Source organism: Aphelocoma coerulescens, chromosome 12 (genome assembly GCF_041296385.1).
Source record: "Aphelocoma coerulescens isolate FSJ_1873_10779 chromosome 12, UR_Acoe_1.0, whole genome shotgun sequence".
In the NCBI taxonomy this organism is placed as follows: domain Eukaryota; kingdom Metazoa; phylum Chordata; class Aves; order Passeriformes; family Corvidae; genus Aphelocoma; species Aphelocoma coerulescens.
This window is the reverse complement of record NC_091026.1, coordinates 18,286,726-18,310,035: the sequence shown is the minus strand read 5'-3', so window position 1 is coordinate 18,310,035 and position 23,310 is coordinate 18,286,726. Positions and strand designations below refer to the sequence as shown.

The 23,310-nt window shown below is 42.9% G+C and overlaps 1 protein-coding gene and 1 long non-coding RNA gene across 3 annotated transcripts in view; one reads left to right on the top strand and one right to left on the bottom strand.

Moving 5' to 3' along the window:
- The window catches only part of LOC138117318 (uncharacterized), a 212,321-nt gene extending 208,108 nt beyond the window's left edge, over nt 1–4,213 (bottom strand). For both annotated transcript variants that reach the window (XR_011154615.1, XR_011154613.1), the window contains exon 1: nt 4,108–4,213. This is a non-coding gene — a long non-coding RNA (uncharacterized lncRNA). The remainder of the gene's footprint in view (nt 1–4,107) is intronic.
- The window catches only part of PDZRN3 (PDZ domain containing ring finger 3), a 130,955-nt gene that overhangs the window by 33,392 nt on the left and 74,253 nt on the right, over nt 1–23,310 (top strand). The gene's annotated exons all lie outside the window — the stretch shown is intronic.

Below are 23,310 nucleotides of genomic sequence, written 5' to 3'. Positions count from 1 at the left end.
ACCAAAATAATTGTAATCCAATTGTGCTGAAATATTTAATGGCATTTGTTGCTGTAAGAACATTCCATCTGACTCAATCAAGACACACAGCCAGAATGTTTTCAGAAATAAAAGTTATGGCTTGTGTCCAACTCCTGTGGAAGTAAATGGCCAGGCTGTCATCTCTTTAGCTGGGCTGGGGCTGGGCTCTGCATGGTGCTGCCTGGGTCATGGAACAATTGGTGGTGGTGTTAAACAAAAGGAGTTACCAACTTTAAGAGCAATTTTCACCACGTGTACAGCTAAATATCCTGGGAAGTTGGTTTACTCTTCCAGGAGGTATCCCAGAACAGCAAGAAAAGACATTTCAGCCTTCCCTGTCATTAACTGCCCAAGGTACTGTGCTTTCAGCCTGGCTCTTAGCACCCCTTCCACCCTCCTGGTGGCTAAACAAACTCCCCTATAGCTGTTGTTATTACTGATTTTGAGACATGTAAACACAATTTGCATCAGCAAGACCTTCAGCTGTCATAAACCATATTTTGGCAGTTTGGTGTTGATGGTGACTAAAACGTGTTTGTCACTGCAAAAACCACAGCCCTGATTTGGGTTTCTGGTGTCTCTTGTCTGTGTTTGTACAAAAGCCCCCTCAGCCCATGGCCCAGGAGAACAGACCACACTCACATTGATACAACAGGGATATACAAGCATATCTTTGCAGTTTTTAACTATTGATTTCCTGGGTTTTGGTTATTTCACCTTATGAAGGGATTTTACGTTGCCTTTGTTTTGGTTTTGACTTAATGGCAATTAGGACTTGATTCATTACTTCATAATAGGAATAAAGAGGGGAAAGGCACTCAATAGCAGAAGTTTATAAAGTTAAAAATGTGAAAAACAAGGCAAAAAACTACCGCAAAATCACAAGTGAATAAATAAAGCTAATCCTTGCATCCTGTGGCAATTAGGATGATTGGAACACTTTTACCATAGTTACTATTTGAGAATTACACCCTGAAACTTTTCTGGAGTCCTGCTCTCAGTATTCACCTCTGCTGGTGGAAATCAAGGGTAAATTGTGACCCCGTGGTCCGTCTTACTCCTGCAGTCAGGGTGAGGAAACATGCTGAGGGAAATCGGCTCAGAAAGAGCCAGCAAAATATTTTCAGATTTTCTAACCCAAGGCTGATGATCCAGTTCCAAGTAAAGATAATGCAAATTTTATAAACACAAACCAGCTGCTTTCCTTAAACCAGCAGAATGTTTTCTTTCAGAAATGGGCCAAAAAGCTGAGCATGCTGAAGGATGAGTTTGCATTGTTAGTTTTGAATCAGCTGTTATTTATCTGTAGGGAACTCGTTACTTTAAAATCCTTGCAGCTTAAGGCTTGAATAAAAATGCTCTGAAATGACACTTCAGGAGCTGCACTGAGTGACACTGTGCTGTCCTCAGTAGTGCATCTGTGGCTGTGTGTGTTCTGACAAACCCACTTACACTTCCTTGCCACGTTATTTTTCTTGCACTGTCTAAACCACACAAGGCTGGCCTGTTAGAAAATTTAACTGTGATTATTGAGCAGAACATGCTTTGTCAACTTCCTGTTCTCAGTTCTGGTACTGATCAAGGTTATTCAAAACCAGAGTTTTAAGAACTGGAGAAATTTGTTTCACCACTGGATAACTGAAATGCAGCTCCTTTTCCACACCAGTGGAAGAGCTTAACCCACCCTGTCTTTTCACCATTTCAAGAAAATAGTTGAAAATTTGATAGATTTTTATAGCAAGAATAAAATAAAAAATGAGTAATGCTTAAATCCTTTATTACTGCCTTTCTCCTCACCTCTAGGAGCTGATGTAATGAGTTATTTATAAGATGTTATTTTATGTTTCCTGACCTAAATGGCTGCATAATCTTAGTGTTACTACACTATAATTTGGTCACAAACTCTTATTTTCATGGTATGTGAACTGCCATCTGAATGTAGTAAAGCACAGCTGGCACTGGCTGCATGTAAGGAGTTAAAGTAGAAGGAGCACTGATATTTTTAAAAAATAAATTAATTTTCAAGCACTTCAGATGTGTATCAAGCCTTCTTGTGCAAACATCTATCAGTGCTTAGTACTTCTTAGTTCAGTAATTAAGGATTCTGAAAATATAGGTCATGTTTCCAATTGCATATCATTCCAATTTCAAAATTACCTTACTGAGCCATATTTAAGCCAAAACCTACACATTGGTTTAGAGACAAACCCAGGCAAAGTTTTACTATGGAAAACAATCAAGACCTTGAAAGTTGGCTAAGAAACGGGATGAATAATCCAATACATGTGGAGACATCAGTATAAAAATAATAAAAGCATTGAGATTGACCACCAAGCGATGTCTATGCATGCAAAATATTTGTCATCATATCATATTCAAGCAACCACAGAGTTGAATATTAACCTAGGTGATAATTTTAAATACTGGGAAGTGGATATACTACAGCTGCACTGCTGTAGAGCAGAAGAGATCCCTCAAGCACTGATACCACCAATAAATACGAAAAGCTGATTTCCACAAGTCTCTGCCTTCACAGAACAGCAACCAGCACTGAATGCATACACCTCGTTAACAAACCACAGTCTGTTCTAATTTAGGCCCATGCAAATAGCACTGGAGTTGTTCCAGATTTGTATCTGTAATTGATAGCAGAATTTGGATAGTGTATGTACACACACACATATATAACATAAGCTTTCCTCTCACTACTGTATACAAGGATTTCAGAATAAGAAAAGCTCCTTAAAAAAAATACATATATTTTTAATTACTGGGGTTTTTTAGAACAGTCTTTCACTTAATCAATCTGAAGTGCATAACTTCTGTAATCCCAAATAATTGATTCTCCCTTGATAGTCAGAGTTCAGATTTAGGTTTCTGGACTGCTTGCTTGCAGTGTTTCGTACCTCATCTTGGAAAGTACTCCATGAGAGGGCCAGCAGTGAGCAGTTAAGTTTACTGTGTTTCTGACTGGATTGTGGCTGGATATTGGCTGATGCCTTTTACTCTCTGCAGTTTCATTAATGTCTTTCACATGTTACGATCCCTTTTCATCAGAACATCCCAGCCGTGTATAAAGGTGCCTGAGTGATGCTGGCAATGTTTTTACAGATGGAGATCTGTTGGTGGGGAGGGTGATGCAAGGGGCAGAAGGCAATGCTAGAAACCAGTTTATTGGATCTTATTTCTGTGCTCCAACCACTGGATTCTCCTGTCTCCATATAGATTTAAAGGATTAGTTGTAAGCTAAGTCAGTTTTACAAAATGCATTTAAGTTGCCCTGGCTATTTTTGCTGTGTTCAGGAATAAGCAGCAACATCCAACAATTTCATGGCAGGGAAACCACAATAAAGATCCTTGTGAGTTCAGACAGTGCTGGTTCAATACTCTGGGGAGCATTTGGCAATGCTGTCAGTAATTTTATCGTCCACAAAGTGGTTCATCTGTAAACCAGTGGCCAGGGCCACATAAATGGTTCCCCTTGTTCAAGTGGAAGGGAGGAAAAGGATGGTTTTAGCAGTTTCAGAGGGGCAGCTCATAGACTTAAACCTCATGGAAATGCCTAAAGCAAATTGTCACTCATTCTTCCACAGTAATCTCTGGCAGCTTGGGACTGTGGGCACAAATTAGAGCAAACCTGAACTGCTCCAAGTTTTGCCAAGAGCTCAAAACAGTCCCTCCAACCAAAGGATGTGAAAGGGCTGTTGTAGCCTCTCCCTTTCAGGAGAAATCTTCAGCTTAGCAGTGCTAAGATGCAATGTCTCCCAAAAAGACTTGGATCAGGATTTAACTGTGGGCCTGGAGCTACAGGCTCACAGTTCCACAATGAGAACTTCCATCCACAGTGAAACACAACCCTTCCCAGATCATTTTTGTGCCCATTGCTTGTCTTCCTTAGCAAAGAGTCCACTAGGATGCGACCAACATAACAGGCAAAGTGCCAAAGCCCAGCAAGATTCAGCCAGCAACAGACAGCAAATCTTGACCTGACACAACTAAAATGCAACTTTGATAGCAATGTGAAACACCCCATTAAAAATAAAACCACTGCTGATAAAGCGGGGCAGCAATAACAACGTGTCCTACCCATAGCTGGTGATCTCCAGGCAGAGCCAAGGCAGTGAGGCAGCACCATGGTCCAGCCAAGAAGCCCAAACACCTCAGGAAGAGGGACAAGGCAGCACGACAGCCCCAACACGGCTTAGGAAGGGAATAAAGCCCTACAGCTGAGCTTAAGTGGATTCTGGGGCTGTGGGTGGGGTGGGCAGAGAGCCCAGGTGAGGCTCGTCAGGGCCATCAAGGTCTCTGAGTGCTCTCAGCAGTTCCTCTTTCTCCCAGGGCAGCACAAAGATCTATTCCTTAGGAAGGGTGGCTTCAGGGTCCCAGGACCATATTGTCCCAGTCTAAATGTGGAGGGAGTTTGTGGTGGTTGTAAGACCCTTGAAGTGCCACATCTTTGCTGTCAAGAAACAGCGCAGCTCTACTTGCCTTGTTCTCCCTTTTTTTACACACCACAAGTGTCCTGTGCCATCGCTGGCATTCCCAGCCTGTGCAGTCCTTGTCACCAGCAGAGTGGCAGCTCCCCTTGGAGACACGAGGGCCAGGAATAGCAGGGTTGCTGCAGGTCGCTGCCCCCTGTGAAAGTTCACACACCACCTGCTCCAGCCCTGACCCCTCATAAAATAATGATCCTTCAGAAATGCATGAGGTCTGGCCCAGCTCCTTGGGCTCACCAGCTCTGCCCCTCTCAGTGACAGCACGGGGCAGTGGCCAGGCCAGCTTCACAGGTTTTACTTTTTCATTTAACTGCTTGTGTTTTATCATCCCTCTGAAAGACACAGACTTCGTATGCAAGGTGGGGGACAGTCTGGCACTGACCAGACTCTGTCTTTAGGCTCACTGGTATGTGCTCTGCATTTTTCCCATTCCCTCTCTGCCTCCCTGGAAGGACTTGCAGCCCTGCTTTCTTCTTAAAAGGGGGATAAATAGGAGCTTTGTAGGCTTGTCCAAACTCCCTGTACAAGTGCATAGGGCGAGTGAGTTGCTGACTTGTCCTAAGCAATCTTCCACAATCTGTACCCTAACTAGACAAAACCACTCATTTTCTCGTATAAGACTAACAAATACACCCAGAGAAAATACACATCTGTGCTGGGGAAAGGGTGTCTTTGTTTTCCTTCTCTTATTGTGAGCTCACTGGTGAAGCTCTAAGCCCCAGAGCTGGCCACACCAGCTGTGTAGCAGTTTGCAGTCACATGTGTAAGTTCACTTACACTTTTCCTACTTTTGCTTATTATTCTGATAATAATGAGCCCTCTCCCTTTCTCCAGTCACCCATTTCTGAAAGCCCTGCTCCAGCCAGGGCCAGATTTTGCTTGTCTTGCCCACATGAACGACCCACTGAGCTCCCATCACATGAAGAATGGGGTCCCTGTCATGAACCCCCCCAAAAGGCAGCTGTTGGGTGCAGAGGCAGCCAGGTCCCTGTTCCTCCCCTTCTTCCCTTCTCCTTGCCGGAGGCAGCCCCGTCTCCCGAGGTGCTGGGCTGCTGTAACAGGATCTCCCCGCTGCTCACTGCTCTGGACTCTGTTTTTCTTGGCACAGCGCTCCCCGAGACACTTGAAAACAGAAAGCAACTCAAAGCTCTCTTGGCTTCCTTCCTCGCCTCTGCTCCCCCTTTCCTTTCTTGAAACGGCTTATGAATAAAATAGCAATATTCTCTCTTAAAAGCGTTGGGTTACAATGTTAAAATTTGGATTGCAAGGGCTCTATTCAGTGTTCAGAAGTGGCAGATGTTTGCAACAGGCACAGCGGGAAAAGCCCATCCCAGATTCCTGCAGTGGGAAGTTTAGGTGCAGGCTCGATTTTTGGTCGAAATACGAATCCCCACAGATCACTTGCTGCATATTTTAATGACATTTAAACATAACCAGATACAATTAATACTTGAGAAGCAGGGAGCTATTCTGAGCAGCAGGAGCTGAAAGTGCCGGGCTCTACTGAAGAGTTATTCACCATTCACTGAGGAAAGGACTGAAAAGAGTCTGCAGGAAATTAGCTAAAATAACATCTCGCCCAAATGGAATATTTTAATTCATGCTAATACGAAACGCTAAGAAAATACACGTATCTGTGAAGGATTCCTGTAAGCACAAAACAAACAGCGCTTCCCATGCTCCTTTCTCAGCAGGGCTGATAGTTCCAGAAAATGTGCAGGAATTTTAATCTCTTGTGACTGTAGCGCAGAGCTCGAGTCTGTATGGGGGATGGAAAACTTACATGCACCTGGAAGCAAACATAAATCACAGTCAGCCCAAGCAGCGCTCTGCAGCCTGCGCAGCCTCCTCCGGCCATCCACGCCATGCAGCTCATTGCAGACATTCCCAAGGCTGGAATACGTGCTGGGGTTTGACTCTGCTGCGTGGTTTTTGCACAGCGCCGTTCGCCCTCACGCAGCTTCCAGGCTGTTCAGCTGTTCCTCTGTGCGAGGGGGCAGAGCCGTGGTTTGGCCCATCTTCCATGATTTTACCCTCGCTGGGGATCTGCTCCGTGAAACGGGAAAGTGAGAGCAGCTGGGACTCAACAGGAAATCTGTCACATCCACAGAGCCATAAAGAAGCAGCGTGTGATCCAAATATGCTCGAGTTTGCAATTCTCCGGCGCAGATCCGCTGACATCAAGGGCTGTGGGACTGACACCAGCTGGGAATTCACCCCAGCGTTTCCCTGAGCTCACACCAGCCATGTGCACACAGGAACCCATTTCTTCTCCTTTTCCCATTCCCTCTGTGGCAAAATCAGCTGCAGGAGATCCTGCACATAGTGGTACATACCTGGGCCATGTGTGTGCGGTCATGGCAATGCCACATCCTCTGAGACAACCAGGCCACTCTCACCACACAACTTTAATGTCTAGTACATAAATATCCTGCTCAAAATACAAAAGTAGGTCTGCAAGAGTTTAGGGAGAAAATAAACCTCCATTTTCCAAGTTTTTCTAGCAGAATAATAAAGGAAAAAATCCATATCTCTCTGTTGTTGCAATGCCAGAGGTTTGTTTGCCAAGATTTGCATTTAATCTTACCTACATTACTGCAGAAAATTAAAGACATCTGAGAAATCAGAGGGAATTCCAGATACACCCTATAAAATGCTGATACAATACTGAGATTGTACAAATACCTACAGATAAATCTTGGGTTTTTATGACTTCAGTAAGGGCAGTTTGTTGGAGATATGTAGCATGATAGTGATGCTAACCTGGTATCGTGTTACCCGAAAGAAACACACAGAACTCTGGAAAAAAAATGCGGCAGGAGGTAGCAAAATGTTTCAGAGTTTTGTATCCCACGTTCCCTAGAGCAGCAGCATCCACAGGGAGACCAAGAGGTTCAGAGCCAGGTGCTGTTCACAGCAGGAAGGTGTGGGGATGTGCCAGTGAGAGCTCAGGGTATATTCTATAAAACTCTTACTGCGGTGATACTGGAGCATGAAAATTGTTTTGTCAGTGGTGCTGGGAGATCTGCTGGCTCGTGCTTACCCCATTTTTGCCTGGTTGCTCAGAAATCTTACCAGGAGAAAGGGAGGGAAAAGGGAGGAATTAGGTATGGTTGTTGGTAGGATTGTTGATCAGAGATAATTCCAAAATACTCATATTTTCAGATAGATATTTCAAAAATGCCCTGCTTGCAGAGTTCAAGTAAGAAGTCTCTGCTCTTAAACGCTAAAATACGCCAGTCAGAAGATCTAATTTTTGTGAATGCTCTTTTTTCTAACAATAGCAGTTTCTAAATATGACATGATTCATTTCACATAACATGTTCTTGTTGTTTAGCATAACATAAGTATTTAGGTAGAAAGAACACTTTCCTGGCTAGTTCTTTTAAAGAGATTCTCCTGCTGGAAAAGTATGCAGTAGCTCATACTACTAATTTCCATGTAAAGCAGATAGTTTTTATTCCAGTGTGGAGTGAATAGTGAATAAGAATCAGTTTTTCCTTTTCCTGTAAACTTCTCTCAAAGAACAGAAACAAAACCAAGTTGCATTATGCATCCTGAAGACAGTAAGCTTTTCTTGCTGCAGTTGTGATGCCATGAAGGAAAATAAATGGCCAAGGACCTGGATAAATCTTTCATCATCATTTAGATTCACTTTTAGGTCACTTCTACAGATTTACAGAGCCCACACACCTACAGCAGCCATCAGTGGGGTTGTGTTAGTCTGGCACACTCAACTGCCCCAGTAAACCTCACCCAGTTAAAAAGCAGTGAAACCCAGCTACTGGCCCCTTGGCTGATGGCTGTAGAAGAGGAACAAAAGATTGTCCACAAAAACTTTGGGAATAAGTCATGGGTATTTGTTGGTGGGTCAGAGAAGCAGTGCCAAGTGGTTCGGATTGGCCACAGGGCACAGCTCATGCTGGCTCCCTCCTGTTGACACCTAATTTCAGTCACTGAGGTGATAAATTGGATTATCAGGAGAAAGAATCAGGCATGGTGCAGGTGATGGAGCAGCTTGAGCACACAGCACTGCTGGGTTTGTACCGAGGTGAACCCAGCCCCTGCTTGGGACATGGAGGTGACACTGACACCTCGTCCCAGGGCAGGGCTGGGGCTTGGAGCCAGGATGTGAAACAGGCAGCTGCTGCATCTCATTAGGGCAGTGTCCTTAGGAGCAGTCAAAATGTTGGGAAATACTGTCTTTGGTAAGAAAAGTCTATTCTAAAAACCCATGAAAACTGGTGTAGGAGGTATTGCAAAACAGCTGATCATGTATTCAGTTTGAACTCAGCAGAGTGTAAATAAATGCAAACATTTGCCTTTATTAGTAAGAAAATAATTGGGATAGTTTGTGCCTCCACTTAATTTAATAAAACTGTTCTGCATCCCTGGTATGTGTGCCTGTGGCTGGTACTCATTAAAGGAGGCAGTGTGTGCCAGGGGATGGTAGTCATTAAAAAACCAGTGCACGCCAAAAGCTGTCAGCCCAGCTCGCTGCTGAGTATCAGGTGCTGAAAACATCGGGTTTAGCAAACAGAAGAGAATTAAGGCAAAAGCAATAATGTTAGACTAACATACAATGAATGTTTTTTCTCTAAAATTGCTCCTCAAGAACACAATATTGAGTGTTGTTGAAGCCCGCATTGGCTGGGACTGCCTGGGAGCTGCACTCTCCTGTGTAAGCCTGGGCAGCTCATCCCGGGCACAAGGGCCCTGAGCAGGGAATGGGATGTGCCTGTGCAGTCCTGAGGCAAGAAAAGCATTTTCAGTGCTCACAAGGAGCTGAGAGAACCTTCACTCAGGGACAGCTGAGCAGTGGCTGCAAAGTACACAATAAAGGAAATAGCTCAATGTGAATCCCTGACAAAGAGCAACATTTTGAGGAACGCTTTCCTTCTTCTGCTGCTGCTCCTCTGAAATCCTTGGCTGCATCTCTTGCCACTTTTGTGCAAGTGAGATGTGCCATCCTCTGCACCTAAAAGAGGGAGCCCACTGCGTCCCAGATGTGAACATACAGTACCTTTGGCTCAGAATATTATCAAATACCACGATGACAACTCATTTTACAGCTCCAGTTGCTGTAGGAAGACACAGATGTGTAACAGGAATCTGACTGCTTTGTATAATCTTGGCTGCTTAACAGAGATGTGGGAGAGCTTGTAGGAGAATGGGGCCCGGGAGGACACAACTGTGCACAAAAACTGGAGGAGGGTCACACCCTGCACTGTCCTTTTGCCAATTTAGAAGACAATTACAGAGAAGAGGCTTTGCTCAAGCCACACACATTGAAAATAAATGAAATAGAATTAGAGGGAGGTGATTAAGAGAAGGGTTAAGAGGGGGAAGATGTAAATCCAGTCTCCTGGGCTTTATTTAGAATTGTCTGGCAAGCAAGACTTCCATAACAAGTCAAAAGGCACATTTTCATTTTGAAGTCATGACAAAATACATGTTATGCTCAGTAATCTTACACTTCAGCAGTCACAATTGGTTCTAATTAAGTCTGTGTGTTACATGTACACACACAGATGCAGAAATGGATGGCCTCAGTTAACTGTTGGTCTCCTGGTTTTCAGGAGGGACACAAAGAACTGACATTACAACTCTGGATATTTTACCACCACCTCTCAACCTCTCCATTTTGTCTCAGGACAATCTTACACCATGTGCTAGGCTGTATAAGAGCCAAGGAAAATCACTTAAAAATGGAAATTATCCTTCATCTTACAGAGATCAAAGAGGCAACTGAAATTGCAACTCCTACAGCAGTTATCCAGACCACAGTATAGGATGAGATCAGTGAAAGTTAATGAAAGATTTTGTACAGACAAAAGGAGAAACAGGATGGGGATGTAACAAGTACTTAAATTGCACTGAAGTGTTTGTCTTGGGAACCCAAATGATAGCTCTTTTTTTAAGGACAGGCAGTGTAAAGTTGGAAGGACTAGAGAATAAATAAAATTATTAAGAGGTGATAGTTTTATATGTTCACTTCTCTTTCAGAGATTTCTGAATCTGGCTTGCCTGTTTCTATTCTCCATGTAGGCTGAGTTATCCTCCAACACCTCTCTCCTCCTTAGGATGTCTGTAGAGCAAGGGAAGGTCCACAGGTGACCCATTCTCAGGGAGTATTTGCTGCTCAGGAATTAATTTCTCTGTGCAAAGCTCTGAGGTTTAACCAGCCCCAGTAGCCCAAATGTGTCCAGCTGGAGATAATCTGAACAGCAGTTGCACTGTCAGAGCAGGCAGAGCCCACCTGCCTCCAGGTGCCAGATGTTCTGAGTGGTGCCAGATGTTCTCAGTGGGCACAACTTCCACGGAGAACTGGACCACGAAGAGCTCATTTTTGAGCAGCAAACAGTAAATGTGTATTGTTGCATGCCAGAATTTATTTGCCCACAGCTACAAAGATCATTGATATTTAGGATTAATTTTCTCACCATTTTTTCACACTGATAAAGCAGCTGCAGGAACAGAAACAAATACTTTTTTGAGGAGAAAGTTGCAGCAGGGTCAGTGCCTTTACCAGAGGGAACTGTTCAGGAAGACCAGAAGAGGTTAATGTCAAGCCCAGCAGTGTGGACTCAGTCATGTAAAAGAGCTGCTGAGAAGAGCTTTACTTTCTCAAGTAGGAAATTAAGCTAAATACTTCAAAATGGAAAACGTGAACTACAGTCAGAGTAAGTGAAAAAATGTCCTCGGGTTAAAGTGAGCTACTTTGGCTTAGGTCTCTGAGTATTAATTCCTGCCAGCAATACTTAGAAAAAATATAAACTTAATTAGGACAGAAGGACTGTGTGGGTATTGGCCTTATTTTTCCAAATCCTTCAATGTTGCTTCATTTAACCCTGCCAATGAATCTTTTCCTTTGATCTTAAACTAACAGGATTAAAACCAACTTGTTAAAACTGAATCCTGAAGTCACAGTGAAGAATTGTTGAGGCAGAACTTTGTTAAAGCTGCTGTGTTTTCTTTTAGTTACTTACAGAGTTTTATTTCAGAGTTCCTTCATTATGAAGGTAGATAGTAATTGTATTTTACAGTTAGGTATGCTTTAGTAATAACAAAGAGCTATTTGTTACCTATGATCCAAGGAGTCTGGAGCTAGAAAGGGTTATGTTTGTGAGAGGGCTGTCCCCAGCCTGCCATAGCACCTTGGTGTTCAGGGGGGCTGACTGCAGCACCAATCCTTTTTGGAGGTCCTACACTATCCTTAATGGAAATAAGTGGAAGTTTGAAAATAAATCTCACAATTGTGGTATTTCTTTCCATTTCATGCACACTCACGTGTCTGTGGCTGCCCCATCCCTAGAAGTGTTCAAGGCCAGGTTGGATGAAGCCCTGATGTAGAGAACAGCATCCCTGCCCAGGGCAAATGGATTTGGAACAAGATGATCTTTAACGTCCCTTCCAACCCAAACTATTCCATCATTCTATGATTCTGCTCAAAAGGTGAACATTGCTTAACTGAGTCAATCCAGAAACAGCTGGCAACATAACATGCTGAAATCCCATGGAAAGAGGCACCTGAGCTGATTTAGCAGGTGGGCTCAGCATCCTCTCCTTTCCTCCATTCCAGTGCAGTTACTGGGACTCTCATTTTAACACTGGGAGCCTGCCCCTGACTTTGGAATAAGGACTAACTTGCAAAGCATCATATCATTTGTTTTCAGCATCTTTACAGAAATTTTATGTTTGAAGTGTTGGCAGCACTTTTGAGGTTACTCACATTAATAACAAACTCTATAACAGCATTTACTGACACACAGAAATTAATAGGTGAATTAAACATAGTAGTGGTTTCATTATTTAATAGTGGCCTTACGTAACAATTTTATTTTTATTAGCAGGGGTGTTACATTGTAAAGATTGGCTGCATTATGAAGTACAAAACTACACTATAAACCTCAGCAAAGGGGCCAGTCAGCCACGTGTAGCTGCTGCATTCCAGAGTCAACACTAACTCAGTCTCATGTCTAACATCATTTAGTGCAGAGCTAATGAGAACAAGTCAGGAGAGACATAAAGAGTATGTATTTATGTAGAAAATGTGAACCTTATTCCTGTACAAGTAGTCATGGAATATATGTGCATGTAAGTAATGGTAAATGAGTATGGCACAGCCATAACATCAATTCACAGAGATTAATTCATGCAGATGAAATACTGTAGCAGCTCAGGCCTGTGTTAGTAAAATGCTGAGGAATGTCATTTATGGGAAAGCCTTGAGCAGCTGTCATCAGCTCATGAGTGTGCTGGAAAAAATACGGTCAGTTAAGAAAATGATAGGTTGGGTTTTTAGCTGATGTAAATTGCTGCTTTTTGTGCTTAGTGGAAAAAGAACACCAGGATATGTGCCCTACAATTTTGTTCTCTGTTCATCTTTTCATTGTAACAAACCTTGGAGATATTTCTCATCTCTCACATGACTTGGTTGTTTGAGAGCTGCTTGACCACTGTATTGGATTTTTGGGCAGGTTTTGGTAGTGAGGGCTCCGGGGTGGCTGTTGTGAGAAGCTGCCTGAAGCTTCCCCCATGCCCAGTGGAGGCAGTGCCAGGCCCAGCCCATCAGCAACAGTGCTGGAACCTCTGGGATAACAAATTTAAGAAGGGGAAAAGCTGCATTCCTTGGAATGACTTATGCTGGAGCAGGGGAAGGTGTCTTAAGGTTTAGTTTTGAATTCTCATTATCCTTCTTTGATTTGGTTGGTAATAAATGAAATTAATCTGCCCAGTGGAATCTGTTTTGCCCATGAAAGTCACTGGTGAGGGATCTCTCCCTGCCCATATCCCCTTCCACGGGCCTTTCCTTGTCTCTCCTCTCCCCTGCCCAGCTGAGGAAGGCAGTGATGCAGCAGCTTTGGTGGCACCTGGATCCAATCCAGCACCATCCCTCCAGGATCAACCCACCACAATGATTTACATTCTTATTCCAATTAAAGAACTGTGGAGTTATGGATGCTATTTATTTTTCCAGTCAACTGGCCAGATTTTTGATCAGCTTTATTATATACCAAATTCCTCTGAAGTCATTTAATATTTACTTGTAGCCTTGCCTGGGTGCAAAAGAAAATATAAATTCACATTTTTGTCTTACTGAAGACTAATCATGTACTGTAAACAATGTTGAACAGGCAAGATGTGGATCAGATTGCCTTCCCATATGATTGTGTTAGAAGAATTAATTGGAGATTTAAGTATGAAAAGTAGCATTTGTTCTCTAATTGCATGAGTCTGTTCTGCATACCTATGAATTCTTCATTCCTAGTTAGTTATACCATTAGTAAGTGTATTAGTGGAGTACAAAGTGGTAAAAGCCATCCACTGGTAGTGAGAAAATTTCCTAGAGCTAAAATAATGGGCTATTTGTAATCAACTCAAGTTATAAATACTTCAAGTTGCCCTTTGAAGAAGAAAGAAGCTGCTCGTGTAGAAAATGAGGAGGGAGTTTCATCCACAAATATTTACATTGAGGAAGACATTTTCTATTAAGATGGAAAACATACTGTCATGTTTTCACACTTTCAGAAGAATGGCCAATGTGTGGGTAAGAAGTTGGCTGATTTCTCTGGCCCATTTACAAATAAGGATGAAAAAGCAAGTTGTAAGATTTCCAAGCTCCTACCAAAACAGCAGTAACAGCCTGGGATGCAGATTCCAAGGGTGTTCCCAGTGCCCCAGGACTGGGACCCCCACAGTAGAAGAAACACTGGGTAAGCACTAAGAAACAGCAGCTAGAAAGTAGAGAGACCATTATTTTGAATTTAAACAGATGAGTCACATACCTTGATTTGTACTGCACTTACTCTGTACCCTCTCCCACTGTCTGAAGAAATAAGAAAGCAGAGAGAGGATTTCAAAGAATGGAAAGTACAACTTGTTTTTCCTGTGCTTACTTTTAACTTCAACTTAGTAGGAAAAAGTGTTTGGATTATCTAGAGTATTGAAATATGAGAATGTCATGTCGGTTCTTGGTCATCGTAAGGAATGGTGACACAAGGAACATGCTTATCTGCACAGACAAAAAATTATCCAAAATGACATCTGTTTAAAGCAAAAAAAACCCCAGTTTATGTGGAATGCAGCCACAGAGGAGGAGACAGCACAGAAAACCTACTTTTCAGATGAGAAGGAGTAATATCAGAACCACAGCTAAATCCCATTTTAGAGCCAAAAATAAATGTGGAATGATGCAAACCTGAGCTCACAGCCCCCAGTGAAGATCCCTGCTGCCTAATGAAATCCAGATCCCTGATTTAGACACCCAACTACTTTTCAATCCAGTAAAAAGAGATAAGCACCTGAACATTCAGAAGAGCCAAACCCAGGTTGACACTCTGCCTTCCAGCTCCTATGATTTCACCCTTCCACACATGTCAGCAGGACTTTCACTGCTGGGGTGAGAATTATAAATGTCACAGTTAACACTCACGTTTTTAAAGTTTGAAGGGCAAAGTGTTGTTTCATGTTGAGTATTAGCTTCTTCCTGAAAGGCCAATAGTAAAAGTGTCAGATATTCCCTATAAGCTGTTTAGGCATGCCAGCTTTCTTTAGGGAACGTAAAAGCTTGGCTGTGGAGGAGAAAAGCTTTGAGTATCAGGCTTGCCTTTTCTCCCCAACTGTAATAGAGATATAATCTATATTGTCCTAATGCTTTGAATAATATGTGTTAAATAATCACTCGGAGCTGGTCTGGAAACCGTGGAACTCAATGTCCACATCCTTCACAGACCTGTTCCTCTTTCACATGCGTTTTGGGGTACTCTTGCAGGTTTTTAGAATTACACTGGCAGTTGCTCACGAGCTTCAGTGGGGGAGAAGAAAATCAGGCAGTTTTAGCTTGCCAGTGTACTTCATGAAAGCAGCCAGTGGGCCATGGGAGGGATTAACCAACAGGAGTCTTAACCCACCCCCTCGTGTACGCCAACATCCCAGGCAGCTTCCAGCGGAGCGTGAATGCTACAGCCCTTAATGGAGCTGGCATTAAAGAGCAGCCCTGCATCACATGGGCTCTGGGGAAGGCCCTTGACATCAGAAGGAGCTGAACTCTGACCTTGGCCCTTGCCACTTCGATTAGCAACGAGAGCAATTTGTCGGGGGTTATTGTGTGTGCAGGGCTGCAGCAGCTGGGCAGTTTGGAATTCCTAAAGCAAACAGCAAGAAGCTGCTGCACCATGTGCTCCTTTACACACCCAAACTGCATTAAAAGATTGTTAAATTGTTAAATGGAAAGGCTCAGCGGCCAGGACAGCTCTGTGTCCTTTCCTTTATCCCTGTGATCACACACTGTCCCCTCAAGCTCCCGTCAGGGTACACAAGGGCCAGCCTGGCTGGTACGAGCAGCTTTACAGGACTTTTGTGTTCCCCAAATTGTTCAGTGGCTGTTTCACATGACTGACTCCCTGACACAGTGCTGCAAGGACAGAATTGCTAATTTTGCCACAGTTGTCCCCTTTTGTGGCGTTTTCCCAAACATTAATTAATCTTTCCAACTGCATAGGGAGACCTTAAGAGGTATGAACCTGAAACAGAGGGAAAAAAGTAATTCCATGGTGGGTGACAGGCCACTTGGCATGTTGTGAGCCTTAGATGGGATCTCTCTGAGTATTTAGAGTTACATCATCCCTTTGAACGTTTAGAGAAGGGACAGGACTGTATTGTGAGGCTGTGGGGTGGCAGCACTCCAGATCAGCCAGATGAGGGGCCTCAAGCTGGGCACTGACACACTGGGCAGTGTCCAGCTTGTGGCCACCTGCAGAAAGGTCATTTTCAGTGATTTGCAGCAGTACTTGACTGTTTTAAAAAACAGACCTAATTTCCCCCAAAACTCTCCCATCATCATGCCTTTGAAGGTCTTCTCCAACCTTAATGATTCTCCAGTTCTCTGTGTCCCTCTGGTTCCTTTCCCCTGGCACGGTGCCCCATAGTTTAAATCTCCTGCTCCAGCCAGTCCCTGCTTGTGCAGGCACAATTTGTCACTGCAAACCTGATGTCCTAATACTCCCTGTGTGCAAACCAGCATATTTTCCCCTATATTCATTCTCAGAAACAGATGAGCCTCTTTTTTTTTTTTTCCCTCCTTGAAAACTTTTCCACAAAACTAAATGTGAAGCAGATATCCAGTGTGGATAATGTCATTCTCCTGGATAAAGCTGGTAAAGTGTGAGTAACTGAAAAATGGTCTGAAAAGGTGCCCAGAATGACTAATTACAGGTATTTACCAATCTCAAACATATAATTTTTAAAAGGGTGCTGTTAAAAACTCTTGTTTTGGAAACCTCCCTAGTTATTCCACATTGTGTGTGGAAAGGATGGCAGTTCTACTGAGCGGTGCATGTTCTGCAGCCAGGCATCCACCAGAGGGTAGGGAAGTGGGTAAATATTCCACAGGGCACCTTTCAGTGATCCAGAAAGTGCTAGGGATGAAATAAGGCAGATATCAAAGCCATTAATTACAGCAGTCAAATGAGGTTGGAGGGCAACCAGGAGAGAGATAAATTTCCAGGCAAAAGTGGGAACTGGGACATGACACAGAGCAGGAAACCGACAGGATGATGCTGGAGCCAAGTGAAAACACAAGGAGAAGGCAGCAGAGAGTCAGATCCCACCACGGGGACACAGACTTAGGATGAAGTGTAAGCAGTGCCTGCTGAAGCTGGACTTGGAAACCTGCTCCCTTGTGCCTCCTTGGGTCTTGTACCTGCTGGGGCATGGATCTGACTGACAGAAAATTAAGGTTCCCACAGGTAATTTCAATAGCTGATAAAAATACGAAGATCTGCAATAATTTTTTGTTGAATACTCTAATTTTTTTTTTTAGATTTGATACTGGCAATGTTCACTTATGAACTGATGCACTGAGGGTTTTCATTTAACAGGACAGGTTTCTTTAAATAATCTACTTACAACAGAAATGCATACTTTGGCATGAAAAAATAGTTCTGTTCCCCGGTGTCTCTGGAACTTCACAGACTTGAAAGCAAAAGTTTTTGTTGTGTAAGCAAAAAAAATGTGCATGTCAAAGCTGAATTTGCTTTATTGTTTTCCTTGAAAATATCAGCTAAACTTTCCAAGGGAATACACTTTAGAAGTCCACAGTGGTTGATTAGAAACAAATCAAACCAGATGCACTAACAGCCTTCACATGAAAATTCCCAAGCTAGACTAGATCATACTTTGGAACTGAAATCCTGTAGCAGATTGAAACCTGGAGACTGGGAAAATATGTTCTGGACTCTGAATAAATATACCCCTGAATAAAGTCAGATCCCCCTGAGCTGGTTGCCCATCACAGGGTGCCTTCTGCAATGTGTGTCCTACAGAGATGAACTCTGGATGTGCTTTCAGCCTTAATCTGGTGGCTCTGGCACATGTCACCCTCCCCTAGTGAAGATATTTACTGAAAAACCACTCTCCAATTCCTGGAGAAAGGCATTCTGGTTTTCCAGAAAGACCTCTTTGTGCAATACATTCGTTTATAAAGTTACTCATGCAGAAGTACCTGCAAGGTCAGGACCTACATTTTCTCCCAGCAGCAATTACGAGCTGCATGTTAATGGTGAAACCACTCATGACTTAATGCTACAGCATATGATGGTGCAGCTTCAGAGGAGGAATGCCATTCCCACAGGGAACCTGTAATCAGTGATATAATTAATGCACAGATAATTTACACTGTGACTGCTGTAAATTCAGCACACGCTGTCGTTGGCTGTACTGTCCTAGTCTCGCTCTGTGCCAGGAATGAATTATTCACAAATAGAATTTTCCACAAATAGAATCATTGAAATGGTTTGTTAGATACTTTATTAATGCTGAACTCTGAGGCAATGCATTGACCCAGTCTGTGAGATCCCACCTAATTTGTACCTGTTTAAATGTGTGTAGGAGAACATTATCTTTGAGCAAGTAAATCCTCCAGACAGGTCCTCAGCTACACTGAGTTACTCCAGCACAGAAATCATTTCTCTTCCTGAGAAACTGCCCCACTGAAGACTGAGGAGAGGCTGAAGGATTTAGTATTTTAAAATTTGAGAAACCACAGAGATAAAAGTAAAAAGCTTCATTTCTCAGTGTGCCTCTGCCCAACTCAGCACCTGTTGGAATCTGGGAAAATGCTCCTATGAATGTCACTTTAGAGTCTTACAGCATTTGGCAAAAACTTTCCAAAAGGGTCTCCCCCAATATGAAAAAGGAATTCTTCAGCATTCAACAGCATCATATTTCTGATATGCTAACTTTTAAAATGCTGTTTCCCTTTCTGTAAATTCTATTTCATGGCAAACTCTTTTTAAATTTTTTTTTCTTTGCTATTACTAATGCAACTAACGCAGACTTTCTACTTTTAAATCTGAGTTAATTAAATTGGAGTATGCCAGTGTAAGCAATCTCTTTTTAAATACAGACTCCTTGGTTCCTGAAAATCCCTCTTATTTGGAATAACTGCTGTTACTTCAAAGCATCCAGTGAAAACCGAGGGCTCTTTCATTTTTTAATAAAGAGATTTTTTGGTCCAAGGGGGCACACCTGATATGGTTTGCATCCAAAGCAAGTGGTCTGTAATAAGTGGCCCAATGAAAGTTTAAGCCTGCTTTCAAGGGTCATCAGCTTTTCTGACTGTTACTTGATCTGTTTAGAACTGGCTAATTTGTTAATCAGAGCAAAGCCTCAGACTTGCTGTGATCACCTCCTTAATGCTGTTTTCACACACTGATAATTAAAGCAAAAATCCTATACAAAATTGTCATATGCTTTTCTGAAAATGCAAAATACATCAGCACCTGGTGGAGTATTAAATCATGCTCCAGATGTCAGAAGTTTGTTCTGTTCATACAGGGATTTAAAACTCATTTTCTCTACTATTTTGCATCAAGGGTTTTCCTTTTCCTCTTACATCCTACCTATCAGTTGAGTTGATTTTCATCCCTCGCTGCTTTATGGCCGTGTGTTCTGCTGGGATTAGTCCCTATTCAGATGGTGAATAATGCAAAACAGACTTACCATCATCTCTGTATCCCAAAGCTGGGCAGTTTGGTTGCAGAAAGCATTGGATCTCAAAATGATACAGACTTTAAGGGTTTCTCTGCATGGAAAAGTCTCCATGATATAATCTGAATCTGTCTTTTAAAAAAGAAAAAACAAACAAAAACCAGAGTTAACTGGTACCAAACTCCAACTTTCAAACTAAACTTTAGTTTAGTTGAATCCTTTCCTAACAACTAAATTAACCTAAATTTCCTAACAACAGCAATTAAACAAAAATACTCCAATCTCCAATGAAAAGAGCCCCACACAGGTTTTTACTCAAGATTTTCTAGAAGAATGTAAGCTGTGGCAGGCCAGTGTTCTCATATAAACTGTTTTCCCTATTACAATATGGACTATGTGTGTAGGGAAAACAGAGTGAAAATAGGGGAATGCAAAATGCATGTCAGCTGGGAACTAAGTGACCTGCTTGGAAGAATATTTTATGTGTTTTCTCCTGACTTGGCTTGGAAAAAAAAAAACAAAAACAAAACAAAACAAAAAAAACCATCAGCTGTGAGCAGGATATTTCTGCCACTGAAAATCCACATGGTCGCACTTGAGAGGCTCCTGGAAAAATGAAATGCTGTCGTTTACAATCTGGAGAGTTTCTGGGAACAGATTTATCCTAACATCCGTCAGGCAGGGCCGTGTTTGCCCAGTTTGAGCTGGTCACTTAGGAGTTATCATAATAATGTCTGCTTTTAGCTCTTCAGTTTGCAAGAGAAATGCACAATGAAGCCTTTCATTCAAAATACCTAATTGCTGATTTTTTTTTTAGACCCAGCAGACTCTTTTCTCCACCTGAAAAGGCAGATGTATTCACATGTGAGCTTGCTAAGGCACAAAGTCCTTCTCTTCCTTACTCTGTGTGTGTTTAAGTCACTGAGAGAAATACGCAGTGAAGTTCAAAATCATTGTTCTTTATAGTCTTTCCAGTCTGGGAGTCAGATCCATGACTGTAGGCCAGTCTTGTGGCATGAAATAAAATATTTCTCCGGAACAGCACAGTTAGTCTTTAACTGATTTACTGTAGTTAAACAGTAACAGTGAGGGTGTTCATAGTCCCGAGCCTGGTGGCAGAACCACCCGTACAAACAAGCCATTCATGAGAGCCGGAGAGGCCCGGGACAGGCTGAGCTTTCCCTCAGCCTTGGAGCGTGGGGCAAGGCCAGCAAGGAAATCTCAGCCCAGCTCTGCAGTCCAGCTGGAATAAATCCTGAAATGAAAGGTCTCTAGATACCAAGTAAGACCATGAATGTTTTGAAGGTTGCAGGGAAAATGTTTGGTCTCCACATGAATGTCTGCGGTGAAGTCACCTCCGAGCCTGGCAGCAGCTCGAGGCAGCAGATGAGAAACATGAGAATATCCAGCAGTGGGGACAGGCAGCTGGGTATTCCAGGGAATGATGCTGGGCTGGGCTGGGAGCTGGGCTGGTATTGATGGGAGCTTCTCCTTCTTTGCTAGTTAGAGGAGGGAGTTGACAAAAAAAAATAAAAAATGAGATTATTAAATCTGTTCAAGGTGGATGAGCTAATCTTCTCCCATTGCATTCCATTTCCAGCACACTGCCTGTGATCAGCCAAAAAAAAGAATCAAGCTACTGGATGCTTTGCTTAGCTACCACTCAGCTGAAACAGTCTTCATGTCAGATGGACTATGATCTCTTTATTACATGAAAATTGCTTCAGTTTAGATGGCTTAGGGAAGAGCTCAGCCACTGAGGAAGCTCTTCCACCTTTCTCTGTCCATCTTTAGCTGAGTATCTGGGTTTCTTACTCAACCCTCCTGTTCTGTAGGCAATGCTGCTAAACAGAACTTCACAGACTTCCAGAGAATGCTTTGCATGGGCCTTTCCAAGCTCTTGAACCACTCATTATCTGAAATTATTTATTTGAACACTTCGGGTGTCTCATGCAGTTTTCTGTGTCCTGTTAATCCCAGACTGCCTGATTACTTTTGAAATTACCAGTATCTGTGGAACACAATGGCCTTTCAGAATGTCTGCAATTTTGCAAGCTTGTTTGTGTCAACAGAAGACAGGAAATTGAGTGTGGCAATAGCTGGGAGGGTGTAGGGAGGAGCAGCTCCATAGATATCCTCAGGCAGTGGATGGAGGGCGGGGGGGGGGGGGGAGTTATGGCATTATTTATCCATAGCACTGTGAAGGTAGATAAAAAAATCCCTGCTGGGAGAAAAGAGGATGGTTCAGAGACAATTTGTGGAACAGATGTGCTAACTATGGTTCCACTTATTTATCTTATTATTGGATACTGTGACTGCTGTAGGATGCAGGGGATGTTCCATAGGGTGGCTGACCAGTGTTCAAAGGGAGTAGGAGTCTGTGAGCAGTGCCCACATCACTCCAAAGGGCTGTAGATTCCAGATGTCGCCCATCCCTTCCAGAGGCAAAGCTGCACTGGTTACCTGGGCCGGGCTAACACACCTGAGGTGGCTCCAGAAGAGCTGGTGCTCAGGGATGGGTGCTGCCCCTGCCTCAGCATCCTGTGCCCACGGACCATCACTCAGCCTGACAGGTCCCTCTCAGGTGCCATCAGCCCCAGGGGAGATCTGGAGAAGGTCAGGAGAAGGTCCATCCTCCTCCTCCTGTTCCTGTAGGACAGCAGTAACAACTGAGGCTGGAATCTCAGCTCTGCCTGCATCCTGCATCTCACTGTACAGAAATACTGTTCTTCCCAGCAGTGATGACTGCACAAATAAACAACCTCCCTGCGGCAGGGGGGTCAAAGCAACAGATATTTCATAAATAACATAGTGTATAGGAAAGTCTCAGCGAGAACCCACTTGCTTTTAGGGTCTCATAAATATTCCCCAACACTTTCCCTTTGGAGAGGCATTTTCCACAGCTGAAGTCTGCTCAAAACAGGTGGCCAGGGTTGTTTTGCTGTTTGTTTGGGGGAGCTCTGCAGCAGAATTACAGCTGCCATGTTCTAGTTTTCAACACGTTCAGAAAATAGAAACAAGTAGTCTTCTTTGTGGAGCTACAGACAGACACAATAAGCCAAGTTTTAAGGCTGCTTCAGTGTTGGTGGAGTTCTCACCAAGGGAAATATTTTTTGTATGAGCAGTAGGATTTTTCTGATTGCTTTTTGTGCTTCACTCGCAGCTTTGAAAGCTGTTGACACACATGCACAACAGACTTTGCCTTTTATTTTTTTCTGCTCAATTGAAAGCAGCTTTTCTTTCCTTAGATTTATGCTGTCTTGTTTTCCTGAGTATTAAAATGCCTTGAGAAAAGACAGAAAAATATATTAATTTTCCACAGGCAATATATTTTAGTAGAAAATTGGTGAATGCTTATGTTAAATCTAAACAATACAAGCTGTTAGGACACGGAAATACAGTATTAGCAAGCAAGCTTTAAAAAAAAGATAGGGAAGAGAAACATGGGGACAGCCCCCAAACCTGAGCAAATTATCTATAAAGAATTAGCCTTACATAGAAGGATATGGAAGCAAGATTTGTTTATCATGACCTTCAACAAATCTGTGTTATGATTTGGAACCGAGTCCAACCTGGATTGTCTGTTCTGCCTCTTTCAGCAGCAGAAAGTTCAAGGCTTCATTCAGTTCAGGGCTGGTTTGCAACAATTAAATGATTAATCCTAAAATTCAGGAAATCTCAATTCAAGGCATGATTCTGGAGCCCTTTACCTCAAACGTAATGCAGCAAAAATAGAGACACAGGTTTTGTGCAGCTTCTTGAGGAAAGGTCTGAGAATTTGTACACAATTTGCATTTTGCCC